Raw genomic sequence first — 19,978 nt, 5'->3', positions numbered from 1 at the left:
ATCATGAGTTTATCAGTAAATGTACATGAAGCAATCTTAAGGTACAACCTCACCTCCAATTTTGAGGCATTTCTCCTTATGGATTTACTTTAGGTGACTTTTTATTTTTCTGTGGAGTCGTGACAGCTTGCGACATGCAGCTTCTCATTAGCACTAGAAAAGTCTCCAGCTGAATCTAACCATACCCACTCAAACAACCATGGTCTCTACATAAGAAAAACCGTAAAACTATGTTATATTCCATATCCCAGATTTCTCTAGAAAATGTTAAAAACAAATCTGTTGTGTTCTTCATTCCATAGATATAATGTTAAATAACTATACTCATTGCCTAAGGAGATTGAGAAGAAAAGAAATGCAGATTTAATTATTTCATCTGTTATAAACTCCACTGGACTCCTGGTGTGGCACTGTAGGATCAGGACTGGACTGCAAACCACAAGCTCGGCAGTTCAAACCCACCAGTTGCTCCTTGGAAACACTATGGTGGTAGTTACGTGCCTTGGAGTCGGTTCTGACTCACAGCAACCCTACATAGGGTTTATGTGGCTGTAAATCTTTACTGGATCAGAAAGCCTCATCTTTCTTCTGTAAAACCTCTGGTAGTTTTGAACTGCTGAACTTGAAATAAGCAGACCGAAAAGGACTTCTGGTAGTGTAGTGGTTATGGATCAGGCTGCAAGCCGCAAGGTCAGCAGTTCGGAACTACCAGCTCTTCCGCAGGAGAAAGATGAGGCTTTCTGCTCCCGTAAAGATTTATAGCCTCAGAAACCCTATACAGGGTCGCTATGAGTCTGAACTGACTCCACGGCACATAACAACAACAACATGCTACTAGAGCTCCTTTGGAAATGCTATACAGGTTCACTATAGTCGGACTCAACGGCACGGCACTTAACAACAACAAACCCCTAACACTACATATCAATTATTGGAGCATGGCCTTTGAGAATAGAAGCAGAAGTTAGGACAGGAGTCAAGGAACAAACACAAAAATTAACTTAAAATAGAGGAACCAGTAGCTGGATAAGGATATTATTATGTTTGGTAAAGAGCAGAGGTCAGTGAAAAAGAGGAAGATCTTCAACAAGATGTATTGACACAGTGACTATAAAAATGGGTGAATAATGACAAATGCAGGATCGGATAGTGCTTCATTATGCTGTCCATAGGATCACTATGGGTCAGAACTGAGCTATGACATCAACGACAGATCAGATCCATGTAAATTCTTAGAAGCAAATATAACAGTAAATCTCCATGACCTGTCATAGGCAGTTTTCTTACATAATGCACCAAACACACACACACACAGAACAAAACCAAAAATAGATAAATCAGATTTCAATAAAATTGATAACTTTTGTGTTTCGAAAGATACCCTAAAAAAGTAGAAAGACAACCCCAAGAATAGAAGAAAATGCCTTCAAATCATGTATCTGACTTGGAACTTGTATCCAGAATTTATAAAGGAATCATAACTCAAGAAGATAAAATAATTGAACAATAAGTAAATGATCTGAATAGATAGTGATCTGTTGTAGGGTAAGCACAGGACTGCTAATCATAAATTCAGTGACTAGAACTTGCCATTTACTGTATGAGAGAAAGGTGAGGCTTTCTGCTGTCATAAAGATTTACACCCTCAGAAACCCTACAGACTCAATGGTACTTAACAATAACAAAAATAAAGATACACAAATGGATAATAAGCACATGAATACATGCTCAAAATCCCAAGCCATTGGGGAAATACAAATTACAACCACAGTGTGAAATCACAATGTAAAACCACTTCATGCCCACTAGGATATTGTTGTTAAGTTAATTCCAACCCTAATGGACCCTGTATAGGGTTTATCAGGAACAGCTGGTGAGGTTTAACTGCTGTTCTTGAGGCTCAAACCGACTTGTAGTCCAGTGCATTAATCCACAGAGTGACACCATAATTCCACCCAGTAGGAAAAAAAAAAAAACAAAAAAAAAAAAAAAAACCATAAATATTGAGTAGGATGTGAAGAAATTGCCGTCCTTATTACTTTTTTCACAAAGTAATAAAGAACAGTCATTTAGAAAAGCAGTGGTTCAAACTGATCTGGTGGTCCAGTGAAATGAATAGCCAAAAAGTGGAAACAATTCAAATATCTATCAACATGATGGCTGGATAAATAAAATGTGGTATATCCATACAATAAAATATTATTAATCAATAAAAAATTTTAAGAACTGTTTTTTTGTTGTTGTTGTTAAATACGGTGGAGTCGGTTCCAACTCATAATGACCCTGCACAGGGGTGCCAAGGCTGTGAATCTTTACGGGAGCAGAAAGCCTCATCTTTCTCCCACAGAACAGCTGGTAGTTTCTAACTGCCAACATTGAGGTTAGCAGCCTGATGCATAACCACTATACTCCCAGAGCTGGTAGCTGGTAGATGCTACAATTTGGATAGACCATGAAAATATTATGCTAAGTGAAGAAAGCCAAAAGACCACAAATCACATGGTTCCACTTACATGAAATGTCTATTAAAGACATAAAGACAATCTGTAAGGTGGAAAATAGATTAGTGGTTGTCTAGGCATGGGGAACTTGGGTGGAAATGGGAACTGAATTCTAATGGGTTCAGCATTTCCTTTTGAGGAGATGAAAAATTTATAAAATTGATTGCAGTGATGATGCCATAACTCTATAAATATAGTAAAGCCTGTGCACTTTAAATTAGTGAATTATAAGGTTTTGAATTATATATCAATAGCTGTTTAATATTAAAAACTTTAAAGTGTAGGCTTGTTGTTGCTGTTATTGTTGTTAGGTTGAGTCAGCTCCAACCCATGGCTACCACATGCATAAAACCATGAAACACTGCATGGCCCTGCAATATTCTTACAATAGTTGTAAAGCTTGAGCCCACTGCTTCTGTCACTGTGCCAATTGATCCCATTAGGGGTCTTCCTCTTTTTGGTGACCCTCCACTTCACCTAGCATGATGTCCTTCTCCAGGGATTGGTCCCTGTAGATAATATGTCCAACATATGAGAGATGAAGTCTGGCCATCTTGGCTTCTAAGGAGCATTCTGGCTGTATTTCTTCCTTTTTATTCTAAATTTCTTGTTGAGAATTGAGTGGAGGTTTCAGAGGAGATCATCAGTTTTACACTCAACAAATTATATACATTGTCTCATTACAATGATTGCAATAATCTCTATGTACCATGATTTAACCGTATTTACCTCTATTCACTTCAATTCTTGCATTCTTCCCTGTGTCTCTTGCTTCCCTGCCAGCCTCCCACTTGTTCTATATTGCCCCACCACCCATGTTAACATGTGTTTACTCTTTAGCCCATGAATTATTTTCCCACTCCTCTTCCTTCCCCTGCCTCCAAATCATAGAAAATTTCCTTTATCAAGAAAACCTTTTCTTAACTTTTTACAACTTTAGTCTCATACAATATTTGTCCTATTGTGATTGACTAATTTCACTCTATGTAATGTTCAACCATATTATGGGATGTTTTGCAGATTCATTGTTACTCTTCAACATTAGGTAGTATTCTATCATGTGTATGTAGCAAAATTTATTTAACTCTTCTTCTGTTAATGGGCATTTAGGCTGTCTCCATCTCTTTGATGTGTCCCATGTAGACAGCATATCAAAGGATTTTGTTTCCTTATTCATTGTACAACTCTCTGTCTCTTGAATGGTGCATTAAATCAATTTACATTCTGTGTAATTATGGATTTGTTGATGTTGTGAAGTGCTGTCGAGTTGGTTCTGACGCATAGCAACCCTGTAGGAGGTATGAATTTATTGGTCTGATTTTTCTGTGTATGTTTTTGTGATGATGTTGATTTCTTTGTTCCACATGATTTTCTGCAGAGTTCACCTTTTAGATTTTCTTTTCATTTTCATTTCTGTTGTGCTGTTTTCCAAATCTCTTTTATTTTCCTCTTTTTTATTTTGATGTGTACCGATTTTGTTTGAGGTAACCCTGTAACTTATTCTTTTCCCCACATAAAACTGTCTGTTTTATCTTGATATCTACTTGACTTTCTTACTATTTGTAATTTGTGTATCTGTATGATTCCCTCTCTTTGCTTGGTAGTTGATTTCATTATAAATTGATATCACTGGATCCCTATTTACAGTTCTGTAAGCTTATTTTACTTCAAATACTTCTATTTTCAAAAAGCTCATATGCCTGTGAAAGCAGGACAGAGAATAAGGAAAACCGTAGATAATTGATGTTTTTGAGTTGTGGTGTTGGAGGAGAATACTGAAAGTCCCATGGGCTGCCAAAAGAACCAATAGATCTGTTTTGGAAGAAGTGAAGCCAGAGGGGTCTTTGGAGGCCAACATGGCCAAACTTTGAGGCTCATACTTCAGACATATTGTCAGGAGGGACCAGTCACTGGAGAAGGATATCATGTTTGGTAAGGTGGAGGGTCAGAGAAAAAGAGGAAGACCCCCAATGAGATGAACTGGCCAACTGGCAGCATTGATGGACTCAAGCGTGGCAGTAGTAGTGAGGTTGGCCCAGGATCAGGCAGTATTTCGTTCTGCTGTGCATAAGGTCATTATAGGTTGGTACCAACTCGATGGCACCTAACAACAACATATATGGATTACATCCTGAATGGTGTTTTCGTGCCTATTATCTCAGGGTATTGTCTGTTCTTGTTGGTTCTCAGTCCAAAGAACACCTTTTTGTGTTTTTGTAAAGTTGGTCTGGTTGTTACAAATACCTTTCATTTCTGTTTATCTGGAAATGTCTTAATTTCACCATCATATTTGAGGGACGGGTTTTCTGGGTATATAATTCTTGGATGGCAATTATTTTCCTTTCAACATTTTGTATATGTCATTCCATTGCCTTGTTGCCTGCATGTTTCTGCTAAGACATCAGAGTTTAGTTTTATTGGTTCTTCTTTTTCATCTTCTAGAGCTGCTCTCAGGATTTATTCCTTGTCTTTGATTTTGGAAAGTTTGATTATGGGATGTATTCATCATTTTCTTTGGGATCTACCGATTTTGGGGTTTGTTGAGTTTCTTGTATGCTTATCTTCTCATCTTTTATGAGGTTAGGGAAATTTTCTTCTAACAACTCTTTGACAATTTTCTCTGTGCTTTTAGTTATCTCTTTATGTTCTGGAATTCTGATTATCCATAAGTTATGCCTCTTCTTGGTGTTCCACATAACTCTTGGCTTTCCTCAGATTTTTCAATTCTTTTTCTGATTGTTCTTCTAGCATACTAGCATTAAGAGATTTTCCTCCATGCTCATTAATCCGGGCTTCCATTGCTTTGTATTTATTCCTTTGTGCTTTCAATGTATTGTCCATATCTGAGATCTTAGTATAAATCTGGATTTCTAATTGCAGGTTTGTATTGTTTTAAAATTTGCACTGATTTTGTCTGTTTATTCTTGTAGCATTTTCCTGAATTCTTCAAAAATTTTCCTGTGTTCTCTTTGATTTACTCGCACTTTCTGTCAATCCTTTGAAAGAACCTAAGTATCATTCTATTAAATTCTTTTTCAGTTAGTTCCATTGCCTTTTCTGCCTCAGAAACATTTTCTGCCTCCACATCTTAGGCTTTTGTTTGAGTCATTATCTTTTGTTTCCTTGAGTGAGCTGAAATTATCTTTTGTCTCTGAGGCTTTGTGGTGTTGTCATACTTGTATAAAATTGCTGATTGTATGTTGGTGTGTTCTTAGGCTCTCACAGTCTCCTATGAATGTACATAGAAAACAGAAACATGTGCACCATTCGTCATTCGTTGTTCATACAACTCAGTTTAGGATGGGTTTGGGTGGTATCGACTGCTGTCTATCATTGATCAGGTGGTATATCAGCTGGCATTGGCTCTCACCCAGTGCGTGGAACTGTAGAGGGTATGATGTGGCTGGGCTGTATGGTTATGGTTGCTGTTTCCTGTTAGGTGGGAAAAAGGAAACCCCACACACATACACAATTAAACAAAACAAAATAATCAAACAAGAAACCAACAAAGAAAAGAGAAAATGATAAATGAGGAAAATATAAATGTAAGAGAAAGAAAAAAGGAAAAAGATGTAATAACAAAAAAAGAAGTGAGACAAGAAAATAGATACATAACAAACAAAATTAAGAAACAGAAAATGAAAGGAAGAAATAAAAAAAGACTCAGAAAAAACAAGGAAAGAGAATATAGAAAGAGAAAAAAAAATAGTTGGAAGACAAAAGAAAATTATGAGAAATGAGAAACAAAAGATAAGAGAGAAACAAAAGGGGAGATAGAAAGGATGAAATTCAAGGGAATGGAAAGTGAAGAAGGAGAAGAAAGAATAAGCAAAGTAAAACAGCAAAATAATGAAAGGAAAAAAAAAAATGGAAAATTTATGCAGCTGTTAAACCTGAAAAGGAGAAATTTCTAGGACTCCTTCCAGTTAAGGAGCTCACAAGGTGTGCTCAGGAGGGAGTAACAGTGGAGTTCCTGTCCCTAGATGGAGTTCCTCCTATAGGGCTAGATGTTATCTATGTTCAGAGCACTTAATCTGGAAGTAGTTCATGGAGGCTCTTGATAGAGCTGGTTTTAGTGTCTGTTAGGACCACAGGGCAACAAGATTGCTGCTTATGAGGGCTTCTACTAGGCTAATGCTGGTCTGGTAAGTCTGGGGGTTCTGAATGTTTGGAGCTAAGCCCACCTATGTCCAGGCAACAAAACAACACAGTATACCCCTACCTCATACTGGCATGGTTCACAACTATGATGCTCTGAACTCTCAGAGAGCAGAGTCTGCACAGGAGGTGGATAAGGGTGGTTACTGACCACACCTTTGGTTATCAGGGGAACCAGGGAAAAAAAGAAGGAATTGTGCCTTTTTCATCATCTGTATGAATCTGCTCTGCTAAGCCACCTTCTGTCACCACAGCTGTTCACAAAAGTTCAAGATGGTTGTGCTGTGTCTGGTCAACCTTTCACAAGTCAGTGTCCTTCTCTTGCCATCACTGGTTTGCTTCTTTTCCCAGCAAGCACTCAGTCTACTTCTGTAACCTTTCTGCTAAAGTTCAGGGCTCCAGGATTTTCATTTGTGTCTGTTTCATTTGTTCTTTCTTATCTTTACAGTGGTCTATGTAAGGGGTTGGCCTCCTCAAACATCCGACTAGAAGTCCTGTATTTCTTCTAACACAGATTTGTTTGTTCTTCTGGCAGTTCATAGTACTTTTACCATTTTCCTCCAATACCATACCAAATGTATCAATTCTTCTATAGTCTTATTTATTCATTGTCCAACTTTCACATGTATTTGAGGCATTTGAAAATTCTATGGATTGAATCAGGCTCACCATAGTCCTTGAACTGATATTTTTGCTCTTGAACATTTTAAATAGGTCTTGTGCAGCAGATTTGCCTAATGCAACATGACATTTGATTTCTTGACTACTGCTTTCATGAGTATTGATTGTGGATCCAAGGAAAATGAAGTCTTTGACAACTTGAATCTTCTTTTTCTGGTGCAGTGGTGAGGATTTTTCTTTTCATTACACTGAGATGTGCTCCATATTGAAGGTTGTGGTCTTTCATCTTCACCAGTAAGTATTTTAAGTCCTCTTCATGTCCAGTAAGCAAGGTTGTACCATATGAATATTGTAGGTTATTAACCAATCTTCCTCCAATCCTGATGTCATGTTCTTCTAGAGTATACCACTCCAGAAGAGAGCAAATAGTCCAATATCTAAAATTAGGACCTAGAAGTCACTTGTTTATTCAAGTAATATAATGTTTTAAAGACAAGGCAGATTTCATAGAAGAGAAGACTTTGATGATAAATCTGTATGTTAGCAGGGAATTTGTTGAAAGAACTTTAAGTACCTCTATTATCAGGAGTCCTTAGGTATGGTACAAATGATTAACTCAATCAGCAACTAAGGCACTTAAATCCTTACAAGCTGCTGCTGTTAAATGCTATCATGTTGGTTCAGACGAATAGCCATCAACAAGCATCTAGTGAGTTTGAACTGCCAACATTATGCTCAGAAGTTCAGTGCTCATTTCACAATACCACAACAGGAGTCCTCACATAAGTTTCTCAGAAGAAAGAAAGACCTAATGAACTACTGCTGAAAACCCAACCACTGAAAACCCAATCAATGAAAATCCCATGGAGCACAGTTTTTCTGACACACATGGGGTTGCCATGAGTCAAAATCACCTTAATGGACTAGTATGTGTGTGTGTGTGTGAGTGTGTGCGTGTGTGTGTGCGTGTGCGTGTGTGTGTGCGTGTGCGTGTGTGTGTGAGAGAGAGAGAGAGAGAATGTAGATATATCATGAAGAGTTTTGTCAGTTGTCTTCCTGATATTTTCAATGAACAAATAAGCAATCAAAGGGTTTTAAAATTGAATAACTCAGTCAAATCATGTAGCAGTCACACGACAGAGATGGATGAGCTCACCCCTGGAAGTAACAACAAGACAGCATGGGACCTGTGACATTATTGACAGTACGTTTATTGTTGTTAAGTGCTGTCCAGTTGTTTCCCACTTCTAGTGACTCTATATAGGGTTTCCGAGGAGCGGGTGGTGGGTTTGAACTGCTGATCTTTTGGTTTGCAGTCCAGTGCTGATCCTAGAGAAGGTCATTGGTTGACAACTTATGACCCTCATAGGAGCCTTTATTACTATTATTAAATGTATTTTGGAGGTGGAAACATGAAGGAGTTTGTGTGCACCTGGCATATGTACATACCAGATGAACAGTATGAAGATGTTGAATATGCAAAATCACATTATGCAATTTATATCATGGTGGTAGTTATGTGCCTTGGAGTCAGTTCTAACTCATAGCAACCTGTACAGGGTTTTCAAGGTTGTAAATCTTTACGGGAGCAGAAAGCCTCATCTTTCTCCTGCAGAACAGCTGGTAGTTTCAAATTGCTGACTGTAAGGTTCACAGCCTGATTTGTACCCACTATGCTACCAGAGCTCCTTAATTGACATCATGTTGTTGTTTGTTGTTAGGTGCCATCTAGTCGGTACCCACCCATAGCAACCTTATGCACAGCAGAACAAAAGACTGCCCGATACTGGACCAACCTCACTACTGTTGTCACGCTTGAGTCCATTGATGCTTCCACTTGGCCAATCCATCTAGTCGGTGGTCTTCCTCTTTTTCTCTGACCCTCCACCTTACCAAACATGATATCCTTTTCCAGTGATTGGTCCCTCCTGACAATATGTCCAAAGTATGAGAGATAAAGTTTGGCCATCTTGGCCTCCAAGGAGCATTCTAGATGCACTTCTTCCAAAATGGATCTATTGGTTCTTTTGGCATCCCATGGCACTTTCAATATTCTACTCCAACACCATAACTCAAAAGCATCAATTCTTCTACCGTCTTCCTTATTCACCGTCCAGCTTTCACACACATATGAGGTTATTAAAAATACCATGGCTTCGGTCAGGCTCACGTTAATCCTCAAGCTGACATCTTTGCTCTTTAACACTTTAAAAGGTCTTGTGCAGCAGACTTGCCTAATGTAATAGTCACTTTATTTCTTGTCTGCTGCTTCTGTGAGTGTTCATAGTTGATCCAAGAAGAATGAAGTCCTTGACAACTACAATCTTTTCTCCATTGATAAGAATGCTGTTTATTGTTCCAGTAGTGAGGATTTTTGTTTTCTTTACATTGAGATGTAATCCATACTGAAGGCTGTGCTCTTTAATCTTCATCAGTAAATGTTTCAAGTCCTCTTCATTTTCATCAAGCAAGGTTGTGTCATCTGTATATCACAGGTTGTTAAAGAGTCTTCCTCCAATCCTGATGTCACATTTTTCTTCATTGTTGTTGTCTGGTGCCAACCAACTCATAGTGACCCCATGCACAAATCAATGTCCAATCCTGGGCCAATCTCACTACCGCCGTCACACTCAATGCCATCAATGATGCCTCCTGGCTGATCCATCTCATTGGGGGTCTTCCTCTTTTTCTCTGACCCTCCATCTTACCCAGCATAATATCCTTTTCTTCATAGAACCCAGCTTCTCAGATTATTTGCTCAGCATACAGGTTGAATAAGTATGGTGAAAGAATACAACCTTGTTGCACACCTTTCTTAATTTTAAACCACTCAGTGTTCCCATGTTCTGTTCAAACAACTGCCTTTTGGTCCAGGTACAGATTCCTCATGAACACAATTAAGCATTCCAGAGTACTCATACTTTGCAATGTTGTCCATAGCTTGTCATGAGCCACACAATTGAAAACCTTTGCATAATCAATAAAGCACAGGTAAACATCTTTCTGATATTCTCTGCTTTCAGCCAAGATCCACCGAACATCAGCAATGATATCCCTCTTTCCACAGCCTCTTCTGAATTCTGCTTGAACCTCTGGAAGTTCTCTGTCAATGTATGATTGTAGCCATTTCTGTATTACCTTTAGTAAAACCTTACTCACATGGAGTATCAAAGAGATTGTTCGATGATTTCCACATTCCATTGGATCACGTCTCTTTGGTATGGACACAAATATGGATCTCTTTCAATCAGTGGACCAGATAGTTGTCTTCCAAATATCTTGGCATAGATGAGTGAGTGCCTCCTTGCTGCCTCACTTTCTTGAAAGATTTCACTTTTTATTCCATCAATTCCTGGGCATTGTTGTTTGCCAATTCCTTAATGCACCTAGGATTTCCTCCTTCAGAATCATTGGCTCTTGATCATATGCTACCTCTTGAAACAGTTGAACATGAACCATTTCCTTTTGGTACAGTGACTCTATATATTTCTTCCATCTTCTCTTGATGCTTTCTGCACCATTCAATAATTTATATCATAGTGTGTAATATATATTGCTTTAGACCTGATTCAAAAGTTGATACTTTAATTACATCAATGACTTTGTAAATAGAAAGACTAGTTTAAATTATATATTTATATGTGTATGCCATCAAGAATGCATATGAGAACCAGTTAATTAAATAAATTCAAAAGTGAACCAAGGTGTGACTTTGTAGGATAAGCACTGGGCTGCTTACCTCAAAGTCAGCAGTTCAAACCCATCAGACACTTCTCAGAAACCCTGTAAATGGCCGCTATGAATCAGAATCAACTCACAAGCACTTAAGAGCAAATGGAACAACAGCTTACAAATGTTGAAAATGTATCAAATATATTCAATCTAAGAAGCAAAGCTTTCTTTTGTTATTAAACTGTTGACAAGTTTTCACCATAGCTGTTCCTGGAGGAATCATTGATAACTGATTATCATTAGCTGTTGCTCTTCAAAAACAACCTGTTTAGAGTAAAAGAAGAAACTACCCATTGAGAGTTACATTTTGTTAATTAGTTGTGCTGTTTACTTGTGGAGATTTAAGTAGGAGTTTTTAAATTGCTAGATTCACAGCCTCACCCACCAAAAAATAATATCAGTTTTTTATAACTATTCTCATTTATCTTAAAATCATAATCCATTTGATACCTTAAAAACATCAACATTAATTTTAATTTGTCATATTGTAGGGTATAAACTGACTAAATGTTAATAACATTCTTCTTGAGTAATCAGTTCTACATGATTAACCTAAAAATTGCCAAAACATTGTTTACTCTTCATTTGTATCTGAGGAGAAAAAAAGAAGCACAAGGAGTCAGGCAGACTTGGATTAATTTACTTTCTGATCTGTATTAAAACTTGCCATGATGATTCATAATCATTTTGTTCAATATTTATCCTGACAAAACAACTTTACTTTGAAAGCAATACCTTGGTAAATAATTTAAGATCAGTGGTATTCTACATCATAACTACAATTAAGTCACATGGAAAATAGCATTGTACTTTTTCTTTCTTTCTTCTACATTTAATAATAATAATAATAAAAAGGCAAAATGCAACCTCTAATATCTTGCAAGAAATCTCTTTTGAAGTCTTTTTTTTTTTTTTTTTCTTAATGAAATCAAAATAGTTAACTTGTGGTTTTATCACCATCTAGTGGTCTCACTTTGTGATAGCAAGTGGAGTCTCAAGAGAAACAAAGTAGATTATAGAGTGTGTTGTAGACTGTGTTGGCATGCCCCTTTCCATTTGAAACCCTTCAGGATTTCACTATGGCGGCATGTATGAGAATGAAGGGACCCACATTAAAGAAGTCATCTGATTATACACTCAAATATAATAAAAATCTCAATCTGTTATATCTTAAGAATCAGGGACTGAGAAGTAAGCATATAAATGCCCTTCTCCCTTTTAAAACATTTTTCTCAAAATGTACAAGCAACAAGGTCACTTTCAAAAGTCCAAATTTAAACAAAGAGTTCTGACCAAAGACTATTGAGCAATACAGCACTAAAATGTCCTATGGTCACCAATCATTAAAGGCACAAATACTTTTTTTAACTCAGCATATGATAATTGTTAAAAATGTTTTCTTTTTTTAGGTATTCAGAACAAATACTATTACAATATTATAGTATTATTATTGATATCTGAGGACCTGTGATGTTTGAGTGTAAGATAATAGGCATTGTTGGATCATCACTGACACTTGGCTAAGAGGGTATGCTCTACAATACTGACAAAGCCATTGAAATGGCTCCATGATCATCCATCAAAATCATATTGATCCACTTATGAACAAAGTTAAAATGAGTTCCATTTTATACAGAAGGAAAATTAAATGTAAGATGAATAGATTAATAAATGAAGCTCTGACAGCTTAAGAAGCTTACTCAAGTTCTCAAAGATAGAGAGGACAAAGATGAGATCAGACCCAAAGGTTCTAACTCCAAGTACAGGTGTATTCTGGCTATAGAACAACTGCCATTTGAGTGAACAAGAGGAAGACGTTAGGGCATTTTAATTTCATGGAAGGATGCCTTCATTAACTCTTTCCAGGACTCTTACTGAAAATGAGTGGTGAAGGAGAGGGAGAAGAAAAAGGGTTCCAAGAAAAGATGAACTATAAAAACAAAAGTGGAATGAACAGAAACTGAAATGTCAGGAAGAAAGCAGGTCTTGAAGGAAAACCATAGAATAATATTCCTTGAGTTGAATTTTGGAAAAGTTTGGAATTTCCGAACTGGAATGTAGCACTGGAGAGAGTTTATATATAGCAATATGTGACTAATCCCATTAAGGCAAGAATAGAGCGATGTAGGTAAAGAACAAGAGAAGGGAGAATCAGCAAAGGAATAGATAAAAAAAGTTCAGAGAGGAAAGATTAGAGTCAAAATAATATCAGTAGGGAAGAGTCTGATTCACGACATGTAAAAATGACCTTACAATGCTGTAACTTGATCTGCATGTGCAGAAATTAAGTCTTTTTAAAACTATCAATTATCTGTCACTAAAAATTGCAAGTAAATGGGCAAGTTTAATTAAAAAAAAGTATAATTACTGAAGGAAAATGTGGCTTTATTCTAACAATGATTACATGTCAAAATTAAGTTCCTTAGGATTCTAACTATTCTAGAGCTGAAAGTAATGTATATGTTACAATTTTAAAATGTACACTATACCTATTAATGAACAAAATGCAGTTTGGGTTCATATAACAGTGCTTCTAAGCTATAGTTCTCATTTTAGAACAATATTTGTCTTTGAAGTAATTTAAAGTTATATTTATCTAAAATAGAAATTGGGGGACAACCAGGATTATTTCAAATTCCCTACTTATATTGTAGAAAAGTAAAATTGTTTTTAAGGTAACTGGACCATTCTATAAGAGGCACAATATTCATTACATACTGTAGACATTGTACCAGGCTCATCACAAATAATGTCTTATAACATAAAATATCGCTGAAATACAATAATTTTTCCAGTTAACTTTTACTTACACATTATATGCCTGCCCACTCATTCATTCAAAAATATTTAATGAATTATTAGGAGATTTCAGTGAACAGAACAGGCAAAAAATCCTGCCTTCTCATTAAACCTAGTTTTAGTACAAGACAGTGAGGTTGAGCCCAAAGAAAAACTTGACCCAATGAATTGTATAATGTTTTCTGTTAAATTTATTAGTATATTTATCTTGTCTAAAATTCTTGTCGTGCTTTTTTTTTTTTTTCTGAGAAAATCTATGTATTTCAAGAATGAGGGACATCAAATAGTAGTTTCCATCCTCTGCCATGTAGTTGCTCTCAACTCATAGTGACTCTGTAGGACACAATAGAATTGTCCCGAGGCTGCAAATCTTTAGATAAGCCGATTGTCAGATCTTTTTCCCCATGAAGCGGCTGGTAGGTTCAAACTGACAACCATTCAGTTAGCAGCCAAGTGCTTTAACCACTGTTCCAACAGGGCTTATTTTTATGACCTTCACTCAGATTTATTTTAATAATTCTTGGACCGCTAATTCTTACTAAATTGCCTTGTTTCTTTAAAGCACACACACTTATTTTTTAACTCAGTTCAAGACAAATAATAAATGACAGATCAAATTCCAAACCACTGATCATTGAGATCCTGTGTCTGAACTTTGATCTTACTGGAGGGACCATAGATTTTGCACCTAATTAAATACTGACTGAGAGATGGATTAGTGCTCTTAATGTGTATCCGATTTAGATGACTAACTGGAAATTTCCATAGGGCGGAGTGCAATTTGTTTGTGTGCCCCAATTAGAACTGCTAATTGGGGCACAAAATCAGCTAATACTGGGCCCTGATTTTATATTAGCCATCATTCAGAGAACGGCAAAAACAAAAACAAAACAAAACTCTCAGGGACATCTTTAGCATTCTGCTTTCTTTTATTCACTGTACCACACAGTAAATCAGTGTTAGTCTCACAGCGAAGTTTAGAGGGTGTGTATTCCATGGAATTATCAAAAGAGATGTGAGTCATTTAGAAGGCCGTGACCATTGTGAGGATAGTATAGGACCGGGAAACACTGCTTATTCTGTTATACATAAAGTTTCAATGAGTCCGAGCTAACGTGAAAGTAACTAACAACACAACCAACAAGAACTGAAAACCTTACAGTAGCTGAAAGCTACAAAGGCATTAGGGATTAGGGATTCCTGAAACTTTTTCCTGAAGTTCTCAGATGTCAAAGCTGAGCACTAGTGTAGCTTTTCTTATAGAAAAAAAAATACAGTAAAATATTAGAAGTCATTCTGGACCTGCCAGAGAAAATTCGAGTCATATTATCATAGATCATTTCTTTATGAAGTCCATCTAGCCACACAATGAAAATTTCTAATTATGCTTCACAGGGTTTTCTCTGCCATTTTCCATGGTCTCTCAGAGGCCCATGGAGCCACATTTTAAAAACAAGATGCTTCAGCACATTTGTTTGCCATTTGAAATTCCAGCATTTTCTTTAATCTAATATTACATCTTTCTGATATTTATTCATTTAATAATAGGCTTCAATACAAACACATACTAATGTTACCAAAAGGGCAAGTGCAGTATACACCTTTACAAAAGCAAGTCAGTCAGCTTTTCATAATACAAATTGGGAATCTTGTTAAAACTTGATTGTGCATAGGACCTTTACAGAATGAAAACGTCTCTCCTTAAAAAGCCCACCTGATTTTGCTTATTGTATTAGAGCAAAATAGCTATTACAGATCGTTTATTTACCTGTTTTCTGCAGATTGCTGCAGGCCCTGAGCCAGGGCCAATACAGGTGAATAGTGTTTGTGATACAGGTAGTTTAAGAGCAGAAACCAAGCAGCGGGCTTAAGATAACCTTAGTTTAAGGGAACACTCAGATCAACTACTACTTCCACAACCACTTTACACAAATAAGACTGACACACCACACCTACCTCCACACTATTCTAATGAGAGCTTGTGGTTCTTGACCAGGCAAAGTCGTCCTTGACACTCTTTCCAACGCCATGAATACTGTTTGTATGTTTGGATTTTTTTTGTTCTATATGCCCTTATGGCTGACATTACTAAGTTATATTCCCATTGCAATATTATTTAATCAATTGTTCAGCAGACTATAGACATTTGTATCTATAAACTAAAAATATAATTCAGTTCAAAACTGTTTAGTTGAAGTGTAGAGTCAGACTAAACTAATTTGTGATGTTACATGCATTACTCTGACAATTGTAGATAGATACTTATATTCTTCCTGCCAATAAAATAACCTATAGATCAATAAAGAGATTATTGGGTCACGTGGCTGTATTCATGCAGTTATATGTTTGTAATTGTGTGGTCCAGACACATTTTAGCTTGATGATAAGATTATTCAATCTGGGATTCATATTGTTGACATGCATGTATGTGTGCATGAGGGGCAGCGAAGGAGGGAAGAAGAGAATGAAAAAAAGAGAGATTTGAAAGAGGAGAGAAAAGAATAAAAAAAGGAAGAAAAGGAAAGGAGGGGGAGTAAACGGAGCTCTAGGAGACAATTTTGGCTTTATTTTCACGATAAAGTCCTTTATGCATACTTAGTTGTTATTGTTGTTGTTAAGTGCCTTCGAGTCGGTTCCGACCCATAGCGACCCTATACAGGGTTTCCGAGGCTGTAAATCTTTACGGGAGCAGAAAGCCTCATCTTTCTCCCGCGGAACGGCTGGTAGTTTCGAACTGCTGTCCTGAAGGTTCGCAGCCCGATTCGTAACCACCCCGCTATCAGAGCTCCTTATGCATACTTAGTAATGCTTGCATATTCACCTATTCTAAAAACCAAGGAGTATCTTTGTTTGTTGCTACTAAGTGCTGTTGAGTCGATCCTGATCCATAGCGACCGTGTATAGAGTTTCCAAGGGGCAGCTGGTGAGCTTAAACTGCCAACCTTGCAGTTCAAATGACTTTGCAGTCAGGCGCATTAAGCCACAGCGCCATACCAGGACTCCTTTATATGTGCACAATTACATCTCTGATCTATTTCATAGTTCATGACAGTTTTTATGACTGTCTCTATTTGAGTTTTAGATCACTTCTATTTAGCTTTCATAAGGTTGAAAATCTGTGTCAACGACTGATTGGTATTTGCTAATGCATCTTAATAACACTATGCTCACTAGAACTCAGATGAAACTGTTAGATAATAGAGATAGTAAAAGCTTTTCTGATTTCAGAAGCAAAGTGAGAGCTTTTCACTTGTCTCAGAATCTGAACAGATACCTCATATAGTACTACATCAGAATTACCTGACTTTGCGAATTTCATTAATGACAGTATATCCATATCCACTTTAAATGTTGCCATATATCAGTAACCTAAAAATGATGATTAATTAGTAATTCCTTGCCACCAGTTTATCTTTATCATCAATAACCACTTAAACTTAAGTCTTTTGTGATATTAAGTTTAGATACTAACGTATTTCAGTTGTGTGTTAAGCTTCATCAGCATACAAATTCTTATTTGATTATCTTGCCATACATTATAGGCTTAGTTCTAACTTTTATATTCCTTTATTCACCTAAGTAAAATAATTCTATTCATCCTATTATACATTTGGATTTTGCTGCTTGATCTTTATCATCTATGAGAATCTTCCACATATATCATGTAATTTGATCCTTGGAAAAATATGTCATTTTCTCTGTTTTACATATGAGAAAACTGAGGCTAAAAAGTCACATGGCTCTTTGATGACCCAGGTAGAACTAGAATCTTGTTCTCCTATTTGCTCTAATATAACACAAATACACTTTAACTTAGCAAAAACTCGGTTCCTTTGTGACAATCTTATACTTTTTTAAAGAATGAGGGCTTAAACTACAATATTAGTATGATATTTTGCATGTTAATATATAATCATATCAGAAAAATATATAGCACAGCTTCCTTTATATTTTCTGTGAAACTTGTTTTTACAGAATCAGTAAAGAGGTGAAGTGCTAACCTCTGATTCACCAAGCACATAAAATATCCATGTAACTGACTGGAGTGAAAGATGAAGAAATAAATTAGTTATCCTTTCTCTACTGATGAGTCACAAAAGCCTTTACCCTTAAGCTGTTCCACTTTCAACAGCGAGAAATAAAAAACTAAAATCTTATGCACAAGGAGCACTAAAAGCAGTCAGGCATCACATTCACAACATGAAAGAATGTGTGTATGTGACATTTGTCAGCATTTCGTGCTGCATATCACAAAGGCTTTTTATGTGGAATACCATACTGTTAAAAGTATAATAGGTATATCCATATGCTAAAATTCATGTATATATTCATGCACATAAACACATCTATTTACACAAAAATGTACATTACCAATGTCTCTGAGCTTAATTCTTACAGGTGACTACATCTAAATTATAACTTCCTACATGGCAGTGTTAGAATTGAAGCTTCCTCATCCCTTCTTGAGGTAGAATACTATGTATGACTATTTATCATTAATCATGAAAACTCTAGGAAAGGAACTATGTCATCTTCCCCACTGAGAATAATGGTAGAAATCCTATCAGCCCCCACAAATATCAATTAACAATAATAATCATGGTAATGTGAGAGCTAGTTCAAGCTGTAATGATACCCTAGATGAAATGAAGATCTGCTATCCTATCTATCCCTGCTCTCAGCCAGCTTGCTAATCAAACACTGCCAGGATGGATTTGAGTTTAAGCACATCATTATTATGATTTAAACATAACTTCTCATGAAAGACTTGACAAACTTGGAAAGTAAAGTCATCCATTTAGTCACAAAATAGACATAGTAGTTGCAGGCACAATGCTTCCTTCCCCTTGACTGACCTGCCAAGCAGTTTGAACAGTTTTCCAAAGCACCACATCTGGTGAGAAGAGATCCTTAACCACTGGGGAGCAAATGGTCACATCATCATAACTAAGATAACAGTGCTGACAAGCTGGAGGCAAACAAGAGTGTTGCACTCTGTATGTAAAAGACAAAAGGTTCAGGTTACTGCAAGTCTCTAATAATTTGTGCAGCATTCTTTATTTTCCCAGATATTTGTATATGATAGAATGTATTTCACCAAAATATAGAAGATATATATTAGCTTGTATTTCATCTCCAGATGATACAGGATGACATTTTTTGAAGATTATCATTATCTATAGAGTCTTTATGGTGAGGACCAATATAATTAATGCACTTTTCTTTAATCTACTCTTCAGTATACCTGGTACTTCATTTATTTTCTAACTTTCCAAAGTCTTGAAGGATATCATAAATAAGTTAAAATATTGATAGCCAAATTTTTATTATACTTTCTTTAGTTGAACTTCAACCAACAGCATTCCACAGTGTCATAGTAGTTGCTGACTTCCCTGAGCACCCTATTGTTGTTGTTGTTAAGTGCTACTAAGGTGGTAAGGTTTCCAAGGAATAGCTGGTGAGTTTGAACTGCCAACCTCATGGTTAGCAGTCAAGTGCTTATCCTACAGTACCACACCAGAACACCCTATTATATCCCATAATCTCTTCATTGTCATTTTCTTTAGCCTAGAATCCATAACCTAGAATCCAAAAGAATGTGCATTCTTTTATTGGGACAAATGCCAATGATACATAGTTGCTGTTGTTGAGTGATGCTGAGTTAGTTCTGACTTATAGCGATAGCGACCCTATAAAGGGGTTTCGAGGAGCTGTTGGTAAGTTTGAACTGCCAAACTCATAGTTAACATCCCAGTGCTTATCATACAGTGTTGTTTGCCTTCTATAGATAGATATATCAATATAATAATAACAAAATCTTTCTATCTGATTTTTTTTTTTAGCCATTTATGACAGATTATCCTAAATGGCTAACGTGTATTAACTCATTTGGTTCTCAAACTCAACCTACATTATGGTTGTCTCTATTGTACTTATGAGAAATCTGAGGTCATTTACAAAGCTAGTCAACTGTAGATCACATAGTGGTGGTGGTGGTGGTGGTGGTGGTGGTTATATGCCTTGGAGTTGGTTCCAACTCATAGTGACCCTGTACAGGGTTTTGAAGACTATAAATCTTTATGGGACTTGACCTACACCTATGGAAGCAGTAGCTCAAAAGAGGGAACTAGTCCTTACAGCAAGAATCATTCCCACCCCCTCCACAC

Source organism: Chrysochloris asiatica, unplaced genomic scaffold (assembly GCF_000296735.1).
Source record: "Chrysochloris asiatica unplaced genomic scaffold, ChrAsi1.0 scaffold00012, whole genome shotgun sequence".
NCBI classification, from domain to species: domain Eukaryota; kingdom Metazoa; phylum Chordata; class Mammalia; order Afrosoricida; family Chrysochloridae; genus Chrysochloris; species Chrysochloris asiatica.
The sequence above is the reverse complement of the archived record's forward strand: the minus strand, read 5'-3'. Positions refer to the sequence as shown.